The 24918-nt window shown below is 37.1% G+C and overlaps 2 pseudogenes; both read left to right on the top strand.

Annotated features, from left to right (window-relative positions):
* Positions 1-200: 200 nt before the first annotated feature.
* LOC134654725 (uncharacterized) lies at positions 201-1736 on the top strand (annotated as a pseudogene).
* A 22457-nt stretch (positions 1737-24193) lies between these two features.
* Positions 24194-24712, top strand: LOC134654724 (uncharacterized; annotated as a pseudogene).
* Positions 24713-24918: the final 206 nt, after the last annotated feature.

Here is a 24918-nt window from a genome sequence, read left to right as displayed (position 1 = left end):
GTTGATCGGTGGCAGTTGCAAATTATATTAGAAAAATCGTTGTCGATGTGTTTGCACAGTTTTATCGTTGCGTGTGGATGGCGATCGGTCATTTCGGCAGTACTTCACGTAGCTTGCTTGTGTGCGCACGTTCGTTCCTCAAGTAAATAATGAAAAAATGTAATGAAAAATATAAAAATGAATCCATATTTCTCTTGGTCATGGCATCACGCGTGAGCGGCTGGACCAATTTCGCTAATTCTTTTTGTCTTAAAATTGGGCAAGCAGATCTTATCAGTAGAAAAAGGCGGCAAATTTGAAAAATGTAGGTGCGAAGGGACTTTGTCTCATAGAAAATTTGAATTTCGCGCCTTTTTCTACTGACAAGATTTGCTTGACTGTCTATGTTAGTTATTGTCAGAAGAAGTTTCTTATGACAGAAAAAAATAAGAAAGTTGCGCGGAACAGTAGAAAATTTAAGAAAAGTTAACTACCATATTAACTTTGATGACATGGATAACATGTTTCTTGCGTGAGCTTCTGCGGAGAACTGACGATCGACGCCGATATTGGAGGCGTGTGGAGGCACTAGGAACGTTCGATTTATCTGCGCAGTCGGACTGCACAGTTTAATCGCTACGATTTATAGTTACGTGTGTAGTTGCCATAATACCGATTGGCTGAAACATAGGCGTTTTGGTTGTACATAATTTGGTAGTACATTACTGTCTCTGTTTTTTAACTGGCAACGCTGTAATTTAATTGTCAGATTCAGATTTTCAGATATTCCATAGATAGGTATTCAGACGAAAAAGAATTTATTGTTTCCCTTTCGCGAGGAAGATAATATTAAAATCTCTGATAACGATTGGTTGCCCTTATCTAACGGAATCAGGAAACATTGCGTCTCAGGTATAATGCACGTGAGGTCCATTAACGCTTTCAAAACAAATCAAATCACCTTTGATGTCCCTAACAATGGAAACGCATTTCTTAAAAATTTACTAGCTCCTTAATGATGATTGCATATGGTTGCCTCAATCCCCGCTTTAGAAACAGAAGTCACAGGGGTGCTGACATCGGTTCCTTGTGATTACTCTAATAAAAGAATATACCAACTTATTGCTTCAAGCAAAAAAGTTATCAGTGTAAGACGTTTCATGCGACGGGTAAGGGATGCTCAGGGTTCTGTATCTTTTGTCCCGACACAAACAGTTGCTGTCACTTTCGCTTCCACACAACTTCCCGAGTATGGCTTAGCACGCACTGCGGTTTTTAAAAAGCGGTTCCGCTACCGCAAAAAATGTAACGTACGGCATTCTTTATAAGCGCACGCACTTGCGATTTAAGAATGCCGTACGTTACATTTTTTGCGGTAGCGGAACCGCTCTTTAAAAACCGCAGTGCGTGCTAAGCCTATGTGACTTTGGATCACTAGATCACACAAAGTAGGAGTTTATGTACCTTCAGTTAAGCAGTGCCTTAGATGTATGAACTTTGATCATATAGCAAAATATTGTAAACATAAAGAGGTCTGTTCAATTTGCTCTGGCAACCATAATTTCAAAGGATGTCACAAATCTAAAACTAAATGTGCAATTGTGGAGGAGAGCATATCACGATTTCCGCCACATGTTCACTCAAAAAAGAGAAAGTTTCATTGAATAAAATTAAGTCAAGGGATGCAAGATAATGCAGATCTCTTTAGTGGAGTTGCATTTCCACAGCTTCATTCTAAATATGTTAAACTCGATTAACAAATCTAACCATATATGAAAAAATTATGAACTTGTTAGTAGAAGCTGTGCTCCAAATATGTTCGAATAGCGACTTGCCTAAAAATTCTAAAAGTATAAGAGAAGTTTTAAACAACACATTGAATAATAAATAAATAAAAAAGCCTTTATTTCCCATTTTTACATTGAAATTTTCTGTGTATTGGTTAGTAAGTTTCTTATAGCTAGTAGTTAGTGTGAAGTTTATGTATCTATTTACTATTTATTTATTTAATTTGGACCCCTGTATGAGTGTAGGCCTCCTCTAACTCTCTCCATTTTTGCCTGTCTTCCGCTTCGTTTAGCCAGTCTTTCCCTGCAGTTTCTTTTATATCATCTAGCCATAGTTTATATGACTTTCCCACTTTGCTTTTGCCAAAAGCGCCTCTCCATTTCGTTGCCAATATTGTCCATCTATTGTCTTTATACCGTGCAATATGTCCTGCCCAATGCCATTTTAATTTGAGGGCTTATTGCGTCTTGTAACTTTGTTTTTTCTCTTATAGACATACTGTTTATTTTTTGTATCTTTTTATGTTGAACATGCTCCTTTCCATGGCTCTTTGGGTGGTTCCTATCTTTCTCTTTATTTTATCTGTAAAAGTCCATGTTTGGCACCCATAGAGTAGGCTCGGTAGAAGGACCTACCGAGCATTGAATAATAAAACACCTTAATTTTTTATGGATTCATTACATACAGGGTGTCCCAAGAAGTAGTGATATACTGAAGCTGGGAGGTAGAGGACCTAGAGGGCTATCTGAATCACCCCCATGTATGTTCCGCGATTTTTCGTATTTTCGGAGTTATGATTTTTTTTAATTTTTCATCTATCGCCGAGTACGATGAGATTTTTATTTATGGTGACGTGAATTATTGCGGTAGATGCTTGATTTTTTTTGTGTGCTACGCTGATAGATAGGCCAATTCAGTATGGTAACATTTACTATCGTTAGATCTTTGAATGGAATTAAAAAAAAAATTAATGCCAAGAAAGATAAAATTACCCAGTATGTTTTATTTTTCTAAGCGCCCTTGAAGTTGTGACGTCACGTCACCATAAATAAAAATCTCATCGTACTCGGCGATAGGTGAAAAATTAAAAAAAATCAACTCCGAAAATACGAAAAATCGCGGAACATACATGGGGGTGATTCAGATAGCCCTCTAGGTCCTCTACCTCCCAGCTTCAGTATATCACTACTTCTTGGGACACCCTGTATAGTGCAGTGGAGCGCTCAAAGCAGTGTTGCCAGGTCCATTCTAAAAAATCCAGAAGATACATGTCCTAAAATCAGGAGATTTGAAATAAAATCAGGAGACAAAATTTAGGTCATAAATTTTTTATTCATATAAGTACCTATTATTTGTGTGACTCCTTGGTTCATTGATTTTATGATTTCTTTTATCATTTTCATTGATTAAAAATATTTATTTATAATTTTAAGTTTTATTGATTTTTATCTCTATCTGCCCTCTTGGTATTTAGAACCTCACATAATGTTTTAGTTCCGAGCCTATTACGTAATTTGGTTTTGTTTAAATTTACTGTTGAGAACACCCATCCTACGCAGGCACTGGAGTGCGGGAGAATAGGTTAAGTAGGTTTTTAACAAAACTTGAGAGGTTTGGAAATGCTGGGGCCTCACTTCCAAAACTACCTACCTGGAGCCAAAACAACTCTACCGCCAGTTCCTATTCTTCCAGTTGCGTGTTTTGGAGAAGTCTCCACTCATTATCTACTTAAATCTTGAATATATTACGCGCATCATTCACAAGATTGGGGAATCTAGATGCAAGTGCCACTTACATATTGCCATAATCTGTGAAACATGGTTAAAACCTCAACAAGTTTTTTCTATTAAAGGGTACAATACTATTGGAAATGATTGTGGCAATAAACACAATGGTGTTGCAATTTTAATTCATAATACTATAACTTATTCTCAAATAACAACTAATTTTGATAATTCTATACCTATACCTAATGTTTGCATTAAAATTAATAACAAGGAATTATGTTAGATATATATGAGGAACACGGGCACAGGGAAGCAGGCGAAGGACTAACCGAGATCACGGTAAATGAATAACGCAATGGCATATGAGTGCGTATATTAATCCCACATTAATATCGTACTATACATCAATATACTTTGAGATAGCAAGCAATTATTTAAAATAAGTTTGTATAACCTCGTAAGGCCCAATGTCCTATTTTTAGGACAGAAATGTAGTCCTTCCGGCCCAAGCAACTATATTAATTTATCAATTAGCGGCCCAGAGTCCTAAAATTAGGTCATTCACTTCTGACACGTACCGATCCTAAATCTTTGCGTGTAAAGAAACCTTTATTTCTTAAATATGGCGGTACTGAACGCAGCTATTATGATTACCTGTCAGTTTGACGTTTGACAATCAAATGACAGTCTTTTGGCACGCGGATGTTGGGAAGATGGCGTCCTCGCGAAAACGTTGTAAGCAAATCCGTTTTTTTCACCAGAATCTTAAATTATTTTAACCTAGACGAGCAATATGACGCTGTACCGAAGTCTGTCATTTCTGAGTCAAGCTATCTTACATACCTTGAAAGTAAAATAGACCCTAGCTTGCTAAAGGACTTTTACTTAACGTGTGAATCGGGCACTGACTGGGAAGGCAAAAAGGAGGCAATAATGCTTTATGATACTTGGCTGGCTTTCAAAAATGATACTACTAACCATGCAGTTGCAGCTGTATCTAAAGACATCGATGATTCCCCTCTTTTTGACCTTTGCGGCATAAATGATATAGCTAACGAGATGCATAGCCCTAACAAAGAAATCTCAGCAAAAGATCCATCAACCAACAACGCAGTTCAGTCCAATGGCATAGAAAATCCAGGCCTACCTGCGTCGTTTCTTATAAATGGCGACAAAAACAATTCCGACACAGAGCTATCCCTTAATCCCGCCCACCCATCTGCCTCAGCTTTTACTGCCTTAAACAAAAATGATGTCACGCGACAAATGGATACGCCAAAAAATTACAATAATATCAATGAGCCGTCAACTAGTCATGAAGCTTTATCTAAAGATATTGAAGATTGCCTACCAACATCCTTTCTTGAAACCGATGAAAAAGATGGCTTCGCTCGACAAATGCATACGCCAAACAAGAATAATTCCAATACAGCCTCATCATCTCCCGATGCTACCTCCAATGTTGTTGAAAGTGTTGCAACCCCCAACTGTACGGAACAGGCCGGTTCCACCAAAGAGTCTACCAAAGATAAAATAGTAAGTAACCTTGTCAGGGATTGCGTTTTATGGCCAGAGAAAATAATCCCTAAGAGCACAAAAAAAGCAAAATATATTCCTTCGGTACTTACTTCCGACAAATGGATGGAGATTATGCAATCAACTGAAAAAGAAAAGAAAAATAAAGAGCCAAATCCAAAAATCGGTAACAAACGAGCAAAATCGTTAAAGAAAGGGCCTTGTGTCGAGTCTAAAGCCAAGAAATTGAAAACAATAGCTAAACATTCTAAGATTAGTGTAAAGAAAAAAAATACATATAGATCTGATTCAGAAGAATCTAGCGAAAAATGTGACAATTTTTCTGTCCATGATACAGATGACTCTATAGGTGAAGACGTAAGCAATGACTGCGATGATCAAGAAAATAAAAATATTTATAAAATTGGGGACTTTGTAATATTTGTTTATGAAGGAGAATATTTTGTAGGGCAGATACAGTTCTTAAATGAAGAAGAGGTACAAATAAAGTCCATGCAAAAAACTGCGAAGAATTGGAAATGGCCAGACAGAGTTGATTTAAATTTTTATCCTTACGATGACATCAAACAGAAAATCGCTACACCAAAAAAAGTTTCGAAGAGAGATGTATATCGTGTTCCAGAAATTGAAAAGTATTGGGAGTTTTCTACTTAAGTTTGTTAATGGGTACCTACCTACAAGAAGATCTCACAAGTAATTATTACCTAAGATTAATTAAGATATTAACAAGCCTAAGACAAATTATATATCTTGGCAGAGTATAGTTGATTTTGATAGTTAATTTAATGTTTAAAATGTGTGAACGTGCAAATAAATGTGACAATTGTTTGATTTTAACTGACGTTTTTTTAATTATTTTGATGTGGCCAAAACTGGCACAAACGTGTGGCCACAGATGGGTAAAAAGTGGCCAAAAGTGGCTCCCGAGCTCTTTTTTGGTATTTTATTTAAAAAAAAATATACGAAATGTCAGAATCTTAACAGTGGAGATTTATATGACTATAGTATTATATTTTCAATGACTTAGAGCATAAAGAGAGTCATAGTTGCTTATTGATACAAAATGACGGACTTCTGCGTAGCCGAACTGTCTTAAAGTGGCCAGAAATGGGGCATCTGCCCTATTTTGCAAGAAATGGTCGGTTACTGAATTCTACTTTAATAGAGTGGAACAACTATATAGCAATAACATTAGGTATGTCATGCATCGGATATCCACAGCTCAGAATGTATTGGGATACGAGTTTTAGAGTGGCACTCGTTGCTGATCATATGTCAAGAAACAGGTTTTTTACGCTGAGAAATGCCCTGAAAATTGTAAATGACAATGACATCCCAGATGAACTTAAAAAAAATGACAGGCTATGGAAAGTACGCCCTTTAATTGAAGACATATTGAAAGGATGTCGAACTGTTCCAAAATCACGTGAGCTTTCAATTGACGAAATGATTATCCCATTCACAGGATCATGTGGCATGAAACAGTATTGCCCTGGAAAACCGAACCCAGTCGGGTTGAAAGCTTTTGTCCTTGCTAACCCTGATGGGACAGTATGCGATTTTCATATTTATCAAGGATCTGACACGTACCCTACTTATGCTAATACAGTATTTGGCCTAGGAGAGAAGGCTGTACTTACTTTGACTGAAACACTGATACCTGGTCATATCATTTATTGCGATAGATATTTTACCAGTGAAAAACTATGAAATGCGAAGAAGACACTTGATGGTTGCTGGAACCGTAATGAAGAACCGGATTCCTAAAACCGCGAAACCGAATATAATCACGAATTAATAAACTAGTGGATGTGAAATGACTGCTTTTTAGTATGAAAACCAGTGTCGCTAAACTCACACATTCATAGCTACGTTAAAATACATCAACACAATAACAAAAATGCTTTGATTTGTAGCAACTCGTCATACCAATAGGCTATTACCGCTTGACATTTCTCGAACGAATATCAACTGTAGATGACATGAGCGACGGTCTAAAATATTATGTGAAAGTTATAATACATACGACTCTTTAATTATCTCATTCATCGCACAAAAGCTCGTTCGACATTCACCTAATACAACTACTTAACACCAGATGGCGCTATATTAAAATGATTAAAATCACTTACTTATTAGAGGCGAGAAAAGGGCTAAAGAAACCAGTATAAGTAAGGTCTAGTTATGCATAGTTTATTATGGATCTCACGGTCACGTTACACTGGTGTGTTCGAGATCTTTACACGCGTGCGAGTAGCTAGCCGTTGAGAACTTTTCCTACACACGCACACAATCGATATAGGGAGGGGACAGTGTGATCCGAGTGTTTTATCGATATTTGCACGTGTGTTCGATTAGGTATTGATATTTCATTACCGTATGTTTTAACGCATTTTGATTATATTTTATGTATGATTATAATATAGGTAGTGATAATCGTGATTTTATGAAAAATAATATATAGTACAAACAATAAGATAAATTAGTATTTAACTAGAAATTTGTTTCTTATTTATTGAGCAACTAGGTTGTTAATGTGAACATTAAATACCTATATCTTAAGCTCAAATAGATAACATCATAGGTAGTTTTTTAAAGTCTATTAACTCGGTATTGTTGTTATTTTGGAATCGCAAATATGCAATATGTATTAAGTATTCATCTTTAACAATATATTTACTTGTAGCAGCATTTAAGGCCAGTCTAGATGGGACAACGTGATTAAATTGTCAAATTAATTGTGTAGTGTAAAAGCATACAAGGACACAGGCTCTTCGATCCCACTTGATTTGATTGTAACATTGTTACCTATCAAATCAGGAAGGGGGGTTGCAAAATTACAATATTTGACGCTAGTTTGCGTGGTTAGGAACAATTTTTATTTATTTTGTGAGCCTGATAATTACATTAGTTTAGTTTTATTTTATTTTAGAATAGTTTGTAGGTATTTAGTTTAATTTTAATTTTAGTGGAAATTAATAAAATTGTTAAATTTTGAGTTCGTAACGAAAAAAAAATGTAATTAAGTTTTGTACGTGTGGATGCTAGATGAGATGTATGTTTATTTAATTTCTGATCAAATTGATAATTTTATCGTCCCGTCTGGACCTTTAGGAGTCAGTGCCTAGTTACTCAAGTGTAAAAGCAAAAGTAATAAAATACTACAGGTTGTCAGTTAATAAATTTAATAGTACTCCTTGCTTAACATTCTACACTTAGGATTATGCAACACTTCGTAATTATTTAAAGTAAGGTATAAACGAAACCAATAAATAAACAACTAATATAATATTGATTTTAAACAGGCCTTATTATTCTTAAATGAACAATTTTCTAGGCTTTAGAAAAAGGTGAATTTTATAGTCTCATAAAGCAATTTCTCATTTAAATAAAAAGACGTGAAATTTAATATTACTGTGGTAGATTTGGGAGATAGACCCTTTGCAGCTGCCTATAAAATTAAAAAAAACACCTTTTTCTACTGACAAAATTATGTAATATATGTTGGTTAAAAGTCTTTGGATTCAAATATAACAATTTACATTAAAATATAAGTTTATCCAGGGAGTGTGTCACTAAAAAATAGACAAAGAGAATCAACCTGTCTTTTTCTTTATCCCAATAATGTCACCCCAAGACAGGGATGAGTAAAAGTATTTTTTTCCACTGGAAAAATTGGTTTGTTAGACTATAGTTATGATTTATACCTAAAACTGTTTACATATCTAGTAAGTTAGGTAGTGCCTTGTAAGTATTCTCGCCCAGTCACAATAGGGTATTTGACTACTAGTCAAATCAGTTTCTTTTTTCGAAATGTCAAAACGATTTTGCTACTATGGAATTTATATAAAATACTAGCACGTAACTTCACAATCAAATTACCTACTCTTTATAGTTTTATACGGGTTGTAAAATAGAAATGGTGTCTATAAATAACTACTGTCTACGTTATTCTATTAATCTTCTGGAGCTTTATTTCATGCATAGTGTAAAATAATTAGTTTTTTTAAATATAGTCAAATACCCAATTATGTAAATTAACACAGCACAACACACATCCAGGATAGATTTACTTTATTTGATTTTATTGTCCTTGGAACAAAACGTATTTGTTCAATAATTGTCTCTTCGATAATTTGACTTTTAATTTTAATATATGGTGTACCCGTATATTCACATACTTAACAATTATTGCTTTTATCAAGTCCGTTATATGGTTCGCTGCCGGGAATTGTCCTATTTGGTGGTAGTCAATACTGTTGAATATTTTCATACCAACCATATGTCTCAGTATTTTACTCACCACTACTTCTTTTTTAAACACACTCGCTTGTTTGAAAAAGTAATCGTAGTGATCTCGTCTCAAAATCGTTTCCGAAACGCGACATATTGTTATGACGTCCTGCGCAGCGAAAATTAAGCCACCTTTGGTTTTGAACGCGGTAAAGTTATGATCAGGCACCCTTTCACTTGCTGTGAGCGCCTGAACACAAGTGCCGCAGTGTATTTTTTTAGTCAAACTCCTTACTATAAATCCCGCTATGTGCGCAATGGCGTGTTGGCTGAAATCCGAGAAATCTCCTAACTCCTCTTCTGGTTCTTCGTTGGTTTCCTCATCCACATCAACGTCTTTGGCCGTGCTTTTGTTAATACGCTGTATTGCGGAGGAACAATTTAAGATCGATAGTTGTTCCAAGGCACAGCAGTTGCCTCTGTCTGAGTCTTTTAATTGGACGTGTACAAGTATTTTTTATAGGTATTTTAATGCCTCTATACAGCCTAAAAATCCCAGAAATCCGGTTTTTCTTAAGCTTTTGATGAGTAAAGTTCCGTTTTCCATTTTTAATTTAGTCAAATATAGTGTGGCCTGTCGCAAAAACTGAAATATTTCACTCGCATTATTTTCATTCAACGCTTTTTTATAGCCATAAAAGTGTAGGTTTCTCGAATTAAAAATATCAAAGAGGTTGTTTATAATCAGGATAAATTTTTCCGTCGCCTCACTGCCCTCGAAAGATTTTAGTTTTAATTCACTTCTGCAGTATTGCATTGCCTCAGAAACGCTCTGGCTGAACAATTGCGTGGCGAGCTTAACTTTCATTTTCTCATTTTTAAAATTTATATGTCGGTCTTTTAATTTGTTAGCCAAGTGAAAGCCTTCCTTATATTGCAAGTCGTTGAGTTGCGCAAGAAACCGCCACTGTATTGTTTTCCCATCATCGTCAATAAATGTTTGATATGACTCAAAGGCATTTCTCAGTAGTTTCACCATGTGGCAAGGGTCCAAAACCGCAACTACGCCTTCTTTAGTGACAGGATGTTCAAATTTAATATCGTTATTTTGAAAACAACATCCGAGATTTGCAGCCATAGAAACATTTGCTGCACATCCATCAAAGGTTAGGGAGACAACTTTAATGCCAGCCTCATGAGTCATTTCTAAGCATTGTTTGACCAGTTCTGCACGCTGTAGCCCTGTAACTCCATCTACGAGAAAGTAAGCTACAGGAACCTTAAAATTGGCATTTATAGCAGTTACTAGAAAAACAAGAGCTTCTTTAGCTTCACTTAAGTGATCGCCATCCAGCCCTGTGCCCATATCCACATAGCCATGGAGCTTCTCCCCATCCCATTCTACTCGTCGTCGAATGCTCATTTCATCTACTAAAGTTGCTAAAATGGGCTCGCTAGTGGAATCAGCTTTCATTTTTAGAGCAGTGAAAGATTCCTGTGTAAAGCCTGGTTCTCCACCTATGTTAGAGTACCATTTTTTTAGAGTACGAGGATGAGGCAAGCTGCAACTGAACGTGTTTCTGACATACTCATACGCTCTGGGCGAATAAAAATGAAGCGTTAACGCGAAGCTTCGAAGTGCTGGTGAGTATTGTTTTGTGGATATGCTGCCTGAGTCGGCATTACACGTTTGGCGCATTATTAATTCCTGGACCTGCAATAAAACCTGAATTAATCTTGAGGGTAGCTATAATAGCTACGATAGATTACCTACTACAAGATTATGTAATGTGGTATTATCACGTAAACTACGTAAAGTATCAAAAAGCATGCTTAGTTGAATCTTTTTAGAAATTAAAATAACGGCACAGAAAACCAGTCATAATATATTATAACCTATTATGAAAAGCGGATAACGGAACTTACCTCGATATTAGTATTTTCAAGACTAGTTATACTTTCGTTACTTAATGCATATTTGTCTCTTAACGGTGTTAAGACATCTGCTAGGGTATTAATCTTTTTTTTAAGACGGCGATTCTGCGCCTGGAGTCGCTTAATTTTTTTTTCATGGCTCTTTATTTTTTGTTCGGCTTTTTTCAAACTATTTTTTAGTTTTCTTTTACGTGGGGATGAAAACGTTGAACTGCTTGGTGATTGTGTATTATTAACAGTTTCAGACGTTTTTGTAGAGCTAAGATGCACGCGTTTCGATGAACTTGGTCCCTCATTAGTGTCTGTGGGTGTACATGGACGCTTGGTCAAACTTGAAGGTGTTTGAGATTTAGTAATCTCTTTCTGTAACAAAATAAATATATACCACAATGTAGCTAAATTATACAAAGGTACAACACAAATAACACAATTGAATGGTTTCAGACGTGTGAAGTCGAACGTAATTATGGCAGAATTGTAGCTTCATTACTCATTAGATAGCGCGGACATGACACTAAAGATTTCAGGACTCATGATGGCTCTGCCGTTATATCACCATCTAGTGAAGTTGACATTGTTAATAAAAAAAATACCTGTTCGATTTTACACGTCTATTATGGTTAATTATTCCGCCCTTCGCTTATTATGCCTTAAAATTATCAATTACTTACGCTACACACGATCTTTTGCGTAGGAACAGCGTCATCTAAAATGTATCGGTTTCCTTTTGGGGAAACCCAGAAATCTTTCTCTAAGAAATGCTCTGAGCAAATGGTGCTATATTTTTGCGGAAACCAATTTTCTTGCCCAGTAGCATTGATCCATTTATTTTTAATGTCAGCATCTTTTGGAAACCTAAAATAATTAATAATAAATAAATAGAAAATATAAATCGTTTATTGATGGCATGGCACATTACATGCATTGTACGCACAAGTACATTATGTACCTAGTCTAATTATATTAACTTACTTAATGAAATACGATGGGTGCAAAAAACAAGAACAAATAAACGTATGTGAAATGACCCCGACTTAAGTTAGTGCTTGATGACCAGAGCTGCTACATTTGCTTATATACATTGATTAGCCCAAACCCAAAGCATAATTTAAAACTTGTCAAAATTACTAATTTATTAACTACAAATAACCAAACATCAAACTTGAAATATCGTAACAGTCAGATTTAACTTTATCGATATAAATATCGACTTTGCGCAGCATTTGAGTAGCGAGTGATTTGACATTTAGGATAGCGAATTTTCCAGATAAACGTTAAGAATAGTGACAAAAGATTATGAACTCTAAGCTCTAACAAATAAAATATAGTTTTACTTGACATACATTCGTAAATTATGCAAAACAAACAGATTTTTCGTATTTATCGGATTATATTTAAAAATATACTTACCGGTGATAGGAAATACCTCCACGTGAAAGATTTTTTAAACCGCTGTGATTTCTGCAGCTCGCTACTGCACAATATGGCATTTTAAATTTAACTATCAATTTTTGTTTGACGAGCGCGCGTATGACGTGCATGTCCTTCGAGCATGAAGCTTACACAACAACTGATCATAGTCTATGCATAAAGTGAGTCGCCCGCTACTTACTGTCGGATAGACGGGAACGCCCACTTGCCACATCCACTAGTTTATTAATTCGTGAATATAATAGACGACAAAGATCTCAAAAAGGCAAAAAGAGGCGAATGGCAAGTTTTAGTGAACGCAGATAAAGAATATGCTATAACAAAATGGCTTGACAACAAACCTGTCACATTTATGTCAAATATACATGCTGCACAGACATCTGACACATGCCAGAGATGGTGTAAGAAGAAAAAAGTCTATGTAAACGTCCAAAGACCAGAAGTTGTCAAAGAATATAATGCTAACATGGGGGGAGTAGATCTCGCTGATCGTCTGTTGGCTGTGTGCAGGGCCGGATTAACCCTAAGGCAGAGTAGGCAACTGCCTATGGGCCCCGCCTCGACTAGGGGGCCCCGCCTCTGCTAGGGGGCCCCGGCGGCCCCGCGCGCGCCAAAAAATATTGTGTTTCATATGGCCAAAGTTCATAAATATTTTTTTATGGTACCTACTTATACCTAATGTCCAATATCAGTTTCTCAGACACACAATCATCAAATGATTATGTAAATTATGTTATTTTATAGCTTTTAAAGTCTGTAAATCGAGCTCGAATTTCAGGCTCCCGAGGGCCTAAAACCTCATTAATGAAACTTCGGCCCTCCGAGTAACTCTTGTATGACACATATATTATTGTTGAGTAACATTTGATGATTGGTTTGTATCAGAGCGCTGCTTTCTTACAGTTCGACCTTCGGCGTCGCTTTTTAACAAATATAAACATTGATTTCAGAAGCTTAGCCTTTTGCCTCGCATGAAAGCTCACCTCGCTGGTTATAAGTACGCTTCGGGCTTGTTAAGTATGTGGAGATTGCTGAGCTCGACCTTCAGCCTCACTTTTTACCTCAATTTTTGGTTCGTCTACCAAATCTCTTCTTCAACTTAGCCTTTGGCCTCGCTGTGCCAAGCTCGGCCTGCGGTCTCGCTTTTTAATACAATGGACATTGGTTGGCGTCTGTGATCTAGCTGAGCTTATCCTGAAGCACGGCTTTGACCTCGCATGAAAGCTCGCCTCACTGGGTAACTTCGGATTTTTAGGCTTTTTTAACACGCTTTCACAATTTTTTCACAAAAAATTTCGCGCTCGCTGCGCTCGCGATTTTTATTGTTTTTCCGGTTTACCCTGTACTTACATGCTAGTTCGACTGGTTAATGGATAATCATTTAAACACATGTAAAATATTTATTATTAGGTTAATTTTAATCATGTGGCTCGTATGGTCGAACAATCCCTGTTCAGCCTCGCAAAATATTTAACTACTTATTGAGAAAAAAAGAGCTCTCCCCACACTGGACGCAAGGAGGAAAAGGCAAAAACTAATATAAAAAACCTTTATGTCCACGCAAGAGCGAAAAAGACATCGTTCGGCATGTTCGGATCGGCTCAACCGACACCTGAAGGTTGAAATTAAAACCGCAAACTTACTTCCCTGTACTGAACAACTGAACTTACGAGGGGCGTTCAAAATATTCTAGGTATTGATATCTTACAACCTCTTCTAAAATTTCTTTCGTTACTGGCCGCTAAGGTTTATTCATTGACATTAAAAAAAAGTATAATTCGAACCGAGATGTTCTTTTGTTTTTCTGCAATTGCTGAACAAACATGAACATCATGTGGGAATTGACAATGTTAACTAAATTAGAACATCGATGCGTGATAAAATTCTTGACAAAACAGGGTAAAAATCAAAAAACCATAAAAGAGGAAATGGATTGTGTTTACCGTGAGTCTGCTCCTTCTTTATCTACCATTCAAAAGTGGTCAAGCGAGTTTAAACGTGGAAGGGAGAGTGTTGAAGACGACCCTAGACCTGGCCGGCCTGTAGTAGCTACTTCACAAGAAAATATTGATAAAGTGGAAAAACTTATATTGGAAGATGGTCGAGTGAAGGTAAAATCTATAGCACAAGTAACCAATCTCTCTATTGGTACCGTACATGATATTATCCATGACCATCTTAATATGTCAAAAGTAAGTGCAAGATGGGTTCCGCGAATGCTGACTCGGCTTCAAAAAGACATGCGTGTAGCTTGTTGTTCCGATTTTATTGACCTGTGCGGTGAAAATCCTGATGAGGTGCTGCAAAGAATAGTTACTGGAGATGAAACCTGGGTTCATCATTATGACCCAGAGAGTAAACAAGAGTCCATGCAGTGGCACATTAAGGGTTCAGCTCATCCCAAGAAGTTCAAGGTCATCCCTTCAGCTGGCAAGGTCATGGCCACGATATTTTGGGATTGTGAAGGAGTATTACTGATCGATTATAAAGAAAAAGGTGTAAATATCACAGGACAGTACTACGCTAACATTCTACGTCAATTAAAGGATGCAATCAAAGAAAAGAGGCGAGGAAAGTTAACCAAAGGTGTTATGCTTCTGCATGACAACGCCCCCGTCCATACTGCTCATATTGCCAAGGCAGCTATTGTTGAATGTGGGTTTGAAACTGTTACTCACCCACCGTATAGTCCGGACTTAGCCCCCAGCGACTTCTTTTTGTTCCCCAATCTTAAAAAGGATCTGCGTGGAAATAAATTTTCCGATGATGAAGCATTGAAGGCGGCAGTGGAGGAGCATTTTTACACCAAAGATAAAAAATATTTTTATGCAGGATTAAAAAAAATAATTGATCGATCTTTTAAGTGTATGAACATAGGGGGGGAGTATATTGAAAAATAAAAATATCAAACTTTTCGTACTTGTTTGTTTTCATTCTCATACCGAGAATATTTTGAATACCCCTCGTATGTATGCAGAATTAAATGTAAGGGGGCCCCGAGCATTGAACTGCCTAGGGGCCCCGACATGCTTAATCCGGCCCTGGCTGTGTGTCCAAATAGATATCGGACTGCAAAATGGACTTCTAGATTCGTAGCACATATGATTGATTTGGCAGTAGTCAACTCCTGGTTACAATATAAGAATGACCAATTGCGTAAAAATGTCCCAAAGAAGAAGATCCAGCAACTTCGGAGTTTTAAACTAGAAATCGCTAAGATCATACTGGACACAAACACAATTCAGGAATTAGGTCAGAACCAGTGTTTTGAAAACGAAGAACCACCTCCAAAACGCACTAGGGCAACAGTCCAATTACCCAGTCAACAATTCAGGACATACGGTGCACTTCATATGCCATTAGCTGGTGAACAACAAAATAGATGTAGGAGGCCAGAGTGTAATAAAAAAAGCACAATTATATGCATGAGTTGTAAAGTAGCGTTGTGCCTTACTAAGGACAGGAACTGTTTTTTTGACTTTCATTGTACATTGTAAATGTTGACAACTTTATTGATGAAATTTTGTTTTTTTCTAGGAGTTTTGTAACTTTATTTTGAATGAAAATGTTTATTTTGATATTTCATTTGTACGATAATATAAAAAAATGTAAGAATACTGATCTCATTGTTGATAAATACCAAAAAGTATTATACTTATCTAAGCAAATTTGAGACTATACTATAGTAATGTTACAGGAAAAACTATTTTTTATGATGTTTAATTGTTTATGTAAGTAATGTGAGAGACTTGATCTCATCCTTAATAAAGACTAAAGTGCAATTGTTAAACAAAGTTGAGGCTGATGTGATAATATTTTAGAAGAAAGTACTTTTTGTTGATGTTTAGAATACATAAGTTTAGATTTTTTGTACAACTGTAATGTACTACCTACCTATACATAAATAAAAATAATTATGTAATATGTATGTTCGTTTTTATTTAATGATTCACAGCTATTTCATTGGTTTATTGCAAATGTAGTGACTAGATAAAATAACAAATATTTACAAAATATAATCCCAGTGACCTAAAAATAGGACATTTTTTTTTTCGAGTTATTTTTTAATTAATTTTATTCATAATACTTACATTTACAGTACTTAATAAGACTTCAGCTAAAAACATGCCAATTTCAGATTTTATAGCAAGTAGAAGGTCTGGGCCGCTAGTATAAGTACCTAAAATTAGGCCGTTGGGTAGATATGATAAACGTCCTAAAAATAGCTTGGGCCTTACGAGGATAAGTTTTAAATGTAAAAACACAAATTAATAAAATAATAAGGGACGACACAATCTTACACGGCTGCTTGATCTGGGAGCCATAGAGAAAGAGGGACGGACCACAGATTACAAATTCACAGACTATGTACGGCATAGACAATATATTTCCAACACGCCTCCATATGCTGTACATTAGATAATGTTATAACATGATACTATCATAGGATATTACACAATTGTACTGTAAGAAAATAGAGACAGACTAAAAAAGGGTGACTATACATAAGTAATAACAGCTATGACTCTGAGTATTTAGTTATACATTTCAGTTTCAGACAAATTTCATCAGTACTTACATGAGCATTTTACACAAATTTTTACTTGATGCATTAAGTCTAAACACAATATTACCGCAAGTCTGTCCGGCGTTACACCATAAATCGTCTGGAATAGACGCAAAGGCCAATGATGATGATGATGACATCTTTAGTTTTACCATTGGATTCTTTGACTAACAACATCTATGCACTTTGATTATCATAGATTACACTGACATTGAATTGTTTACCAATTATTTCTAACAAGAAATTCTCGATAAAGCACATGCCCTTGTGTGGTGCGGGAAGTTGGAGGAGCAATTAAACAAGTGAATGCTGATTAAAGACTAAAGTTTTATTCAATAAACACGTAATTTATAGCTACAAAAACAGCAAGGTTGCATTATTACTTACTTATGAACTAACTCCTTACATCTCTCACGGAAAAGAGAAAAAAAACGAAATTACATAAGTTTTTTTTTACATTGGTGTAAAATAAAACTTAGTTCTATTTTTATGAACTAACAATGGTTTACCATTAATTTCTATCTCTACATTAGGTGAAAGATCTTTCAATACTTTATATGGACCCAAGTATATAGGTACTATCTAACTTACTGCCTACTTCATTTTTTATTAAAATTAAATCATTGGGCTTATACATAATAGGTTTTTTATTACAATCATATTTTTCTTTTCTTTTCATTTTTGATTTTATCAAGTTATCTCTAGCCTCTTTTTGAAATACCTGGAGTCTATATTTTAACTCTTTAGGGTAGCTTTCGTGATTGTACAAAGGTTCTACAATATTACCCATTAAATTACTAGGAAGTGAGCATTTTCTACCGTATACAAGTTCAAATGGCGTGTATTTAGTTTCAGTGTGAACTGAAGTGTTAAAAGAAAAACTCCAAAAAGGCAGCCATGTACTCCATGTTTGTGGATGCTTTTCTGATTGTATACGAACCCTAATTTAAGTAAGAAATAAACTAACTGTAACATTGTTTATTTGCGTGAAATCACACCATACTGAGGCTTTTTTGGATTGGTGTCTTGTCAGTTTGACTGTAAAAGAAAGATATTTTAAGATACAAACATTTATTTAGTTAGAACAAAAAGATATTTATTTAATGTGATGAATGAAATCTTTTCATAGTTTTCCTTAAAATAACATTGAAGTCAGGTTTTATGTCTGACAATTGGATGCGGAGGTCTGGTGCAGCATTCAACCTACTCCTAAACTTATTTTTCGTGTAGGCGTAAGCTTAAAACCCAGCCTCGCATCTGTAAGTTGACACAAATGGGAGTAAGGTTGACACAAATGGGAGTAAGGCCATGATAGCCTTTTCAGCGATACCTGGGTATTCGTTTTTCAGGCTGTAAGGTATATTAGACTATATCTTATCTGTGGTCGTCTTCTTCATACTGAATGGGACATAGTTATCAATCATTTCTTGGGCTTGTTTATGAATCCTTGAGTCACTCTTAACCAATGAGAGCCAATTCATATATCCGATCCGATGATTGCAGCACCTAGATAATAAACTCTGTCTGATCTGTGGGAACAGGGGCATCACCGATGTGGAGATATGTAATAAGTTCAGTAGAGAGTTCATTAGTACTATCAAAATCATATGAGGAATCCCGGAGGATCGACACCCGATTAATCAATTACTTCACCAATAACGGCAGAAACTCCGGTCTCAACTCCCAACTTGATTAGAAGCGAAGTCATCTAGCTGTGTGGCCTCACTCGGAGCAAGTGAGGAACCCCTTGGTAAAATTCTTTAGTTTTCACCGACAAAGCCCGCTGGAATTCTTCATCACATGTCTTAAGAGCAGGCACTAGGCTCGCAGCCTCTGGCTTGCTGATTGAATTCAGGCGTCTCCCAATATTTTCTCTATATTGCCCAAGACCAACAAAGTAGACCTCACTTGTCTGTGATGATGATAGGTCTGTTGTTGTCAAATAACTTCGAAGGAATTGCGGCCCTATGGATGTCAGCAAAACGCTTTGGGGATGGTAAAGTCGATTCCAATATGTCTTGTAGATAAGTGTCCCGGATGTGTTTAACAAAATAAATGCATATTTTGCTATGTTTTCCTCAATCCTGCGAACAGTATTTATTTCTTCACATTTTGCATCAATGACGATCAGGTTTATAACTAAATTATATGCCTGCTTCAAATGGCAAAAATACATCCAAGTGTCTTCCTTGGAAAGATCACTAGGGTTTTCCCAAGCTGACATTAAATTAGATATATAAATTAGATATAGACTATACCTTATCTGTGGTCGTCTGTCATGTCTGTTATATATATTCGCACGCTCCGAATTAAACGTATCTTAGTCGCTTTAAATGTAGTCGTATTATTATTACATGGTGTCAGAAAGGTTGAAAAAAAAACTTAAAAAAGTGTAAACGAAGAGGACTATAGTGATAAAGATTGTGAAAATGGCCACAAACGACGCAGTGTCTGGTATAAAGCCGCCAGCTAACCTACTAATTGACTCTGACATATCTACGAGTTGGAAAAAATGGTCTCAACAATTCGATTGGTATGCCACTGCGATTCAACCTAGCCTAGCCTAGGGCGATTGCGAGATAAAAAGCCAGCTATGTTGGTCGAAATAAATGAATTATTATTATTATTTGTATGTCTTGTCCATAATCTCGGGACCATGGGGTCCCGGACCTTTGGGAGGCGTACGTGGGGCCGAAGCCAACAGCGCAGAGGCCCTTTAAGACACTTTAATCTAAAAGCAAGGGATACACGTGGCGGATACCATCCCCGAACGCACAATGTGATACATCCGGAGATGGTCCCCGCCAGGTGCAGACTATTGCAGTGCAGCACTTTTGTGCTGCGATGGGAACTAAGGTCATGGGCTATAGATTTGAAAGTTGGATGGACTGGATAATGGGCTATGGGAGAGACTAGCGGACACCTGCCGTGACAATCAGTCTCAAAATTGTGTAAGACAGGTGGTGACTCGCCAACTCATTGAGTGGGCCCCGCAATGGCCGCACGCACAGTGCGACAACAGGGCAACACTTCGGAGCGGCTGTAAGGTTGTCGAGAGGTGAGTCTGCGGTAGCCAGATCCCGGTGATCCGTTCAGCAGGCCGCCGGCGTTATGACATTTTACACTTCCAACCTGGAGCATATAGGTCCCGCTCTTGCGAATCCACTCTGGCCGGCCAATCAAGGCAAGCACAGAGGCGAGGGCCAGATGACAGGGCCCTCTGGAATAGGGGTCCGCGGTGTCGCCACTCACCGTCAGCTCGCCACAAGCTGCCCCCGCGGGGTTATTATTATTATTATTAATGTTCAGGCAGCAACATTTATGGCCGTAATAGGCCCAGATGCTATAGAGATATACAACGGCTTCAATCTCGCCGAAGCGGAAAAGGATAACCTTCAAACCATAAAAGAAAAGTTTAAAGAGTATTTTGCGCCAAAAACAAACATATCATTTGAAAGGTAGGGGAGAGTGGGTAACAGTGGATACACTTTTGTTTGAAGCCCAATATTTCTGAAGTAAAGTACATATAGCCCTAGCATTTAAATCCATCGTTTCGTAACACTATCAGGGTACACAAAAAACAGACGACAAACATTCCAACAGCAATAGATTTTAGTCAAAAGTATTATTTTTTTAGAAATGGGAAATTATCCACTGTACCCCTTCCATGGGTTAAAATGGTTAAGCCCTTGGGGTACAGTGAACCTCATGGGTCACAGTGATTATTTGCAGGATTTATTAATAAAAACTCAATTAACAAATATTATTTATTAACCAATTTACTTTATAAGGTCACATTTAGTAATTAACAGTAGAACGGAGTGTCTGAAACTACATAATATTCAACAATAATTATATTAATTTGGAGATCAAAAATTACGTGTTTCAAAACATTTGATATCGGTTTCCCCATTAGCTGCATCTTTTAACACTTTTCCAGCGTAGAAAACTTTTTTATTACTTATTTATTTTAAATACTACGAGGACAAAATTGCCTTCTTTTGGTAAAGTTGGCAACTGTTCGACATATTCTTGATCACCCATACCAAAATCAGTTTATTTTTCTTCATCGATCCCTCTTCCTCCAATTGAACACTTAAAGTATCGTTTTCCTCATCACTCACACCGTCAAAAGGGAAGTAATGCAAAGTAACACTTTCCTTTGACGGTCGTCCACTTCATCGCTTGCTTTTTTTCTTGGACTCGTTCTTCAATATCATCTTTATTAGGTGTGTATGTACCTATCATTGATTTACCTTTTCTACTTCCTCCTTGGACTTCTAGTATTTTTTCTAGGGCCTGTTTAGGTAATCCTCATATATCTAAAGGGCTCTTAAAATCTTTTGAAGGCCCTGCCTCAGGAGTTAAAATTTCATCAGGAGTTACGGTTAATGATACTAGAGCAGTCGACGTCATTACAGAATTAGAATGGTTGTGATCCATAACATCAGCTTACGATTCCTTTTGATTTTCTTCCCGACTAGTTGTTGGTGGCGTTGGAGTCTGCTGGCGATGAATAGTTGGATCTGTAAATACATAAAATAATTAAAGCAATGTAAAGAACAAACATACGGGTCACAGTGGATACTTATCCACTGTAACCCAAGTTAAAATTATCCATTGTGACCCAACCACCGTTATCGAAATCAAAAATTGGGAATAAATATATACACTCTTGTTACGGGCAAAATAATAGCAGTTTACGCTAACCGAAACACTGCACAACACTAAATAATCCACAAACACACAAAACCCTTAAAGAATATGACACCACACACTTTTTAAAAACACGAAAAAATTTAATTTGTTACTTACTTTGGCGGTACACTGCCGGCGCGTGACCACCCAGCGTGCGAGCGTGGCGGCAACTAGCGCGGCGCGGGGGGAACACTCGAGGCGAACGTTTGACAAGAGTACAAGTGTTTGTGTGCGTAAATACACGGACAGCGGCATTTTAGTCACCGTGCCCCGTTAGTCACTGTTACCCCTACATATTTTTCAAGATCGAACAAAATGAAGAAGAAATGTTTAACGAATTTTTGACCAGAATAAAAACTCGAGCCAGTAAATGCGAATTTGGTAACTTACTAGACTAGACCAAATGTTGAAGGACAAAATAGTATTTGGCATGGGGTCCAGTCAAGTAAGAGAGAAATTATTAACAGAAGATAAACTAGATTTGACAAAAGCAATAACTATATGCAAAACAAGTGATGAACAAGCTTATTCTAAACAACTGGACGAGTTCGAAGGCAAAAATAAAACAGATAGGTATGTCGAGGCCACGGTCAACGGGTGCCATGAGGTATGCGTAGGTGGTTAAATGAAAGGCGTGCGTCTAACTCGATAGTTGTTACTCGTATCGAATCGATCAGACTGATTTACATGTTCTCTCTTTATTCTTTATTCAGGCAAACACTAAGTATAAGTTTAAGGAGTTTAGTTATCACTTAGTCTAAGTTAGAAGGTGGTTAAATGAAAGGCGTGCGTCTAACTCGATAGTTGTTACTCGTATCGACTCGATCAGACTGATTTACATGTTCTCTCTTTATTCTTTATTCAGGCAAACACTAAGTATAAGTTTAAGGAGTTTAGTTATCACTTAGTCTAAGTTAGATTAGATTTGAAATCAGATGAAGTCACAAGCGAACGAAAAGCCAAACGTAAGAAGCACGTGCGGACGTGCGGTTACTCCCGTGACGTAGGTAAAGGCTGTGTGCCGAACACAGGCGCGTTTTCCGGGCGGCGCGTGAGCGTTTTGTATGTAAAAGCGGCGCGCCCCGCTAACGCCGCGCCCGGAAAACGCGCCTGTGCGACGAAGCCTTAATACTGCCGGCCAGGCCGGGCGGGACGGGGCACTTCGCTGCGCGAGCGCCCGAGCGGCGACGCGATCGATGGTGGCCAGCGCTCAGGGGGCGTACCGCAAACCACGTTCGACGTGTTGCCTCACTGTCACACTTACGTACGAATTTACAAGTGCCGAAATTGCCCACCAAGTCACAATTAAATAAAGGATAAACTAGTCATTTAACTCGTAGGAGTTAACTGTTTGTTTGTGTTTGAACTGTTTGGTTGACTTTGGCGCCAATTAACTAAGTAGTTAGTTAATTGGCGCCAAAGTCAACCAAACAGTTCACAGCAATAATAAAAACTTTTGTTTCATCAAATTCAAAATAGCAAGCAAATTATTTCATTTCTGATGGCCGCGACCTGCCGAGCGGACCGACCCGAAGTGTTCCGAAGATAGCCGTTAGGTTTTTCTTTCGTAATATCCAAACCCTTAGCTTTCAATGCACAATTTATTTGAAATTTCCACTGTCGGAAATTTCTAACATCAAATTTCTCTACTCGCATTGCATTAGTGACCTCCATCTTGTAGTAGATATTTTACGCAAGTCACAGTCAATCGCGAACTTATTTCTGCTCTTCACAGTTTATTTCTACGCGCACTAGCGTGCCTGGGCCCCATAACCTATTAGGGCCAGGCTCTATTTAATTAAACTATGAGAATTCTATTTAAATGTATTTTTATTTATCTTCGAACACGTAAATTCTTGTTACATCATTACGTATTGATGGAGGCGCCACACGGCGGAACTTTATAGAACTAAAATTACGTTTACGGAGTAACCTACATAATAAGAGTTTACAGAGACAGACTTTCAATTTATATTCCAATAATAATCTCCCATTGTAAGTCGTTTTGGGTAAGAAAATACTTAAACTTTTAATTTGAGGTTATACCTTTTAATTATAGCCGGTCAACCAAATCTTGTCAGTAAAAAAAGGCACGAAATTCAAATTTTCTATGGGACGATATCCCTTCGAGCCTACATTTTTAAAATTTGCCGCCTTTTTCTACTGTCAAGATCTGGTTGACCAAGTATAGCTCCGATTCTCTTCCTCGCAAAGAGGCACCTCTTCTTTTTAGTTCTTGTTTTAATTCAAGTACTCGCTAATTGGAATAAATGATGACTATTGATGACTAAACACTGCACTTGGTGAAGCGACAGATGATAAACCCAAATTCGGAGATAAGATCCACGGAAATTTGGCATCCCTATGGCTACCGCTGCTGCGGAAAGGCTTGTCCACAGAGGCGAAGGAAAAGTTAAAGAATGAATACTTAATTCTCGAAAACTTTACCTCGTTACAGGCACCGAAGTTAATTTCGGAAATGCCCGCAATAGGGATAAGAAGTTGGAAGCCAGCCGACAACAGGTTGGCCTGGGGATCACAGCGGTGAATCGAGGCCTATCTATACTACTCACATCTAACGACAAAGTCACAGCCATAATGCTGCTAAGTGACAGTTGCCGGATCTTGTCCGACTTACACTTTGACGAGACTCAAACCCGCATCAAATTGATTAGGTACCACTGGATTAGCCAAACCTTTCCTGAATATCATCCAAGATGAGGAAAGGGATGAGCTGCTATTCGGAAGCATACTTCCAGAGAAAACCAAACCTCAAAAGCTATTGAGAAACAGCCCAAATAACACACAAGCAGGATAATAGAGTAAAATTATCATCTTATTCAAATTAAGATTGCATACATTTTGTGTATAAGCGGTGGAAATTACTAAATTCGGAATAAAAAATATCTGGACCTATATACCAATTAATGCTGAATAAATTTTGCATAGTATCGGTTTTGCATATTAAAGCTGAATAATATTTAATTACACAAACGGGTCTACCGCGATATAATTTAATTGTTT

The sequence above is a fragment of the Cydia amplana genome, chromosome 15, assembly GCF_948474715.1.
Source record: "Cydia amplana chromosome 15, ilCydAmpl1.1, whole genome shotgun sequence".
In the NCBI taxonomy this organism is placed as follows: domain Eukaryota; kingdom Metazoa; phylum Arthropoda; class Insecta; order Lepidoptera; family Tortricidae; genus Cydia; species Cydia amplana.
Note: the sequence above shows the minus strand (reverse complement) of the source record. Positions and strands in the feature narration are given on the sequence as shown.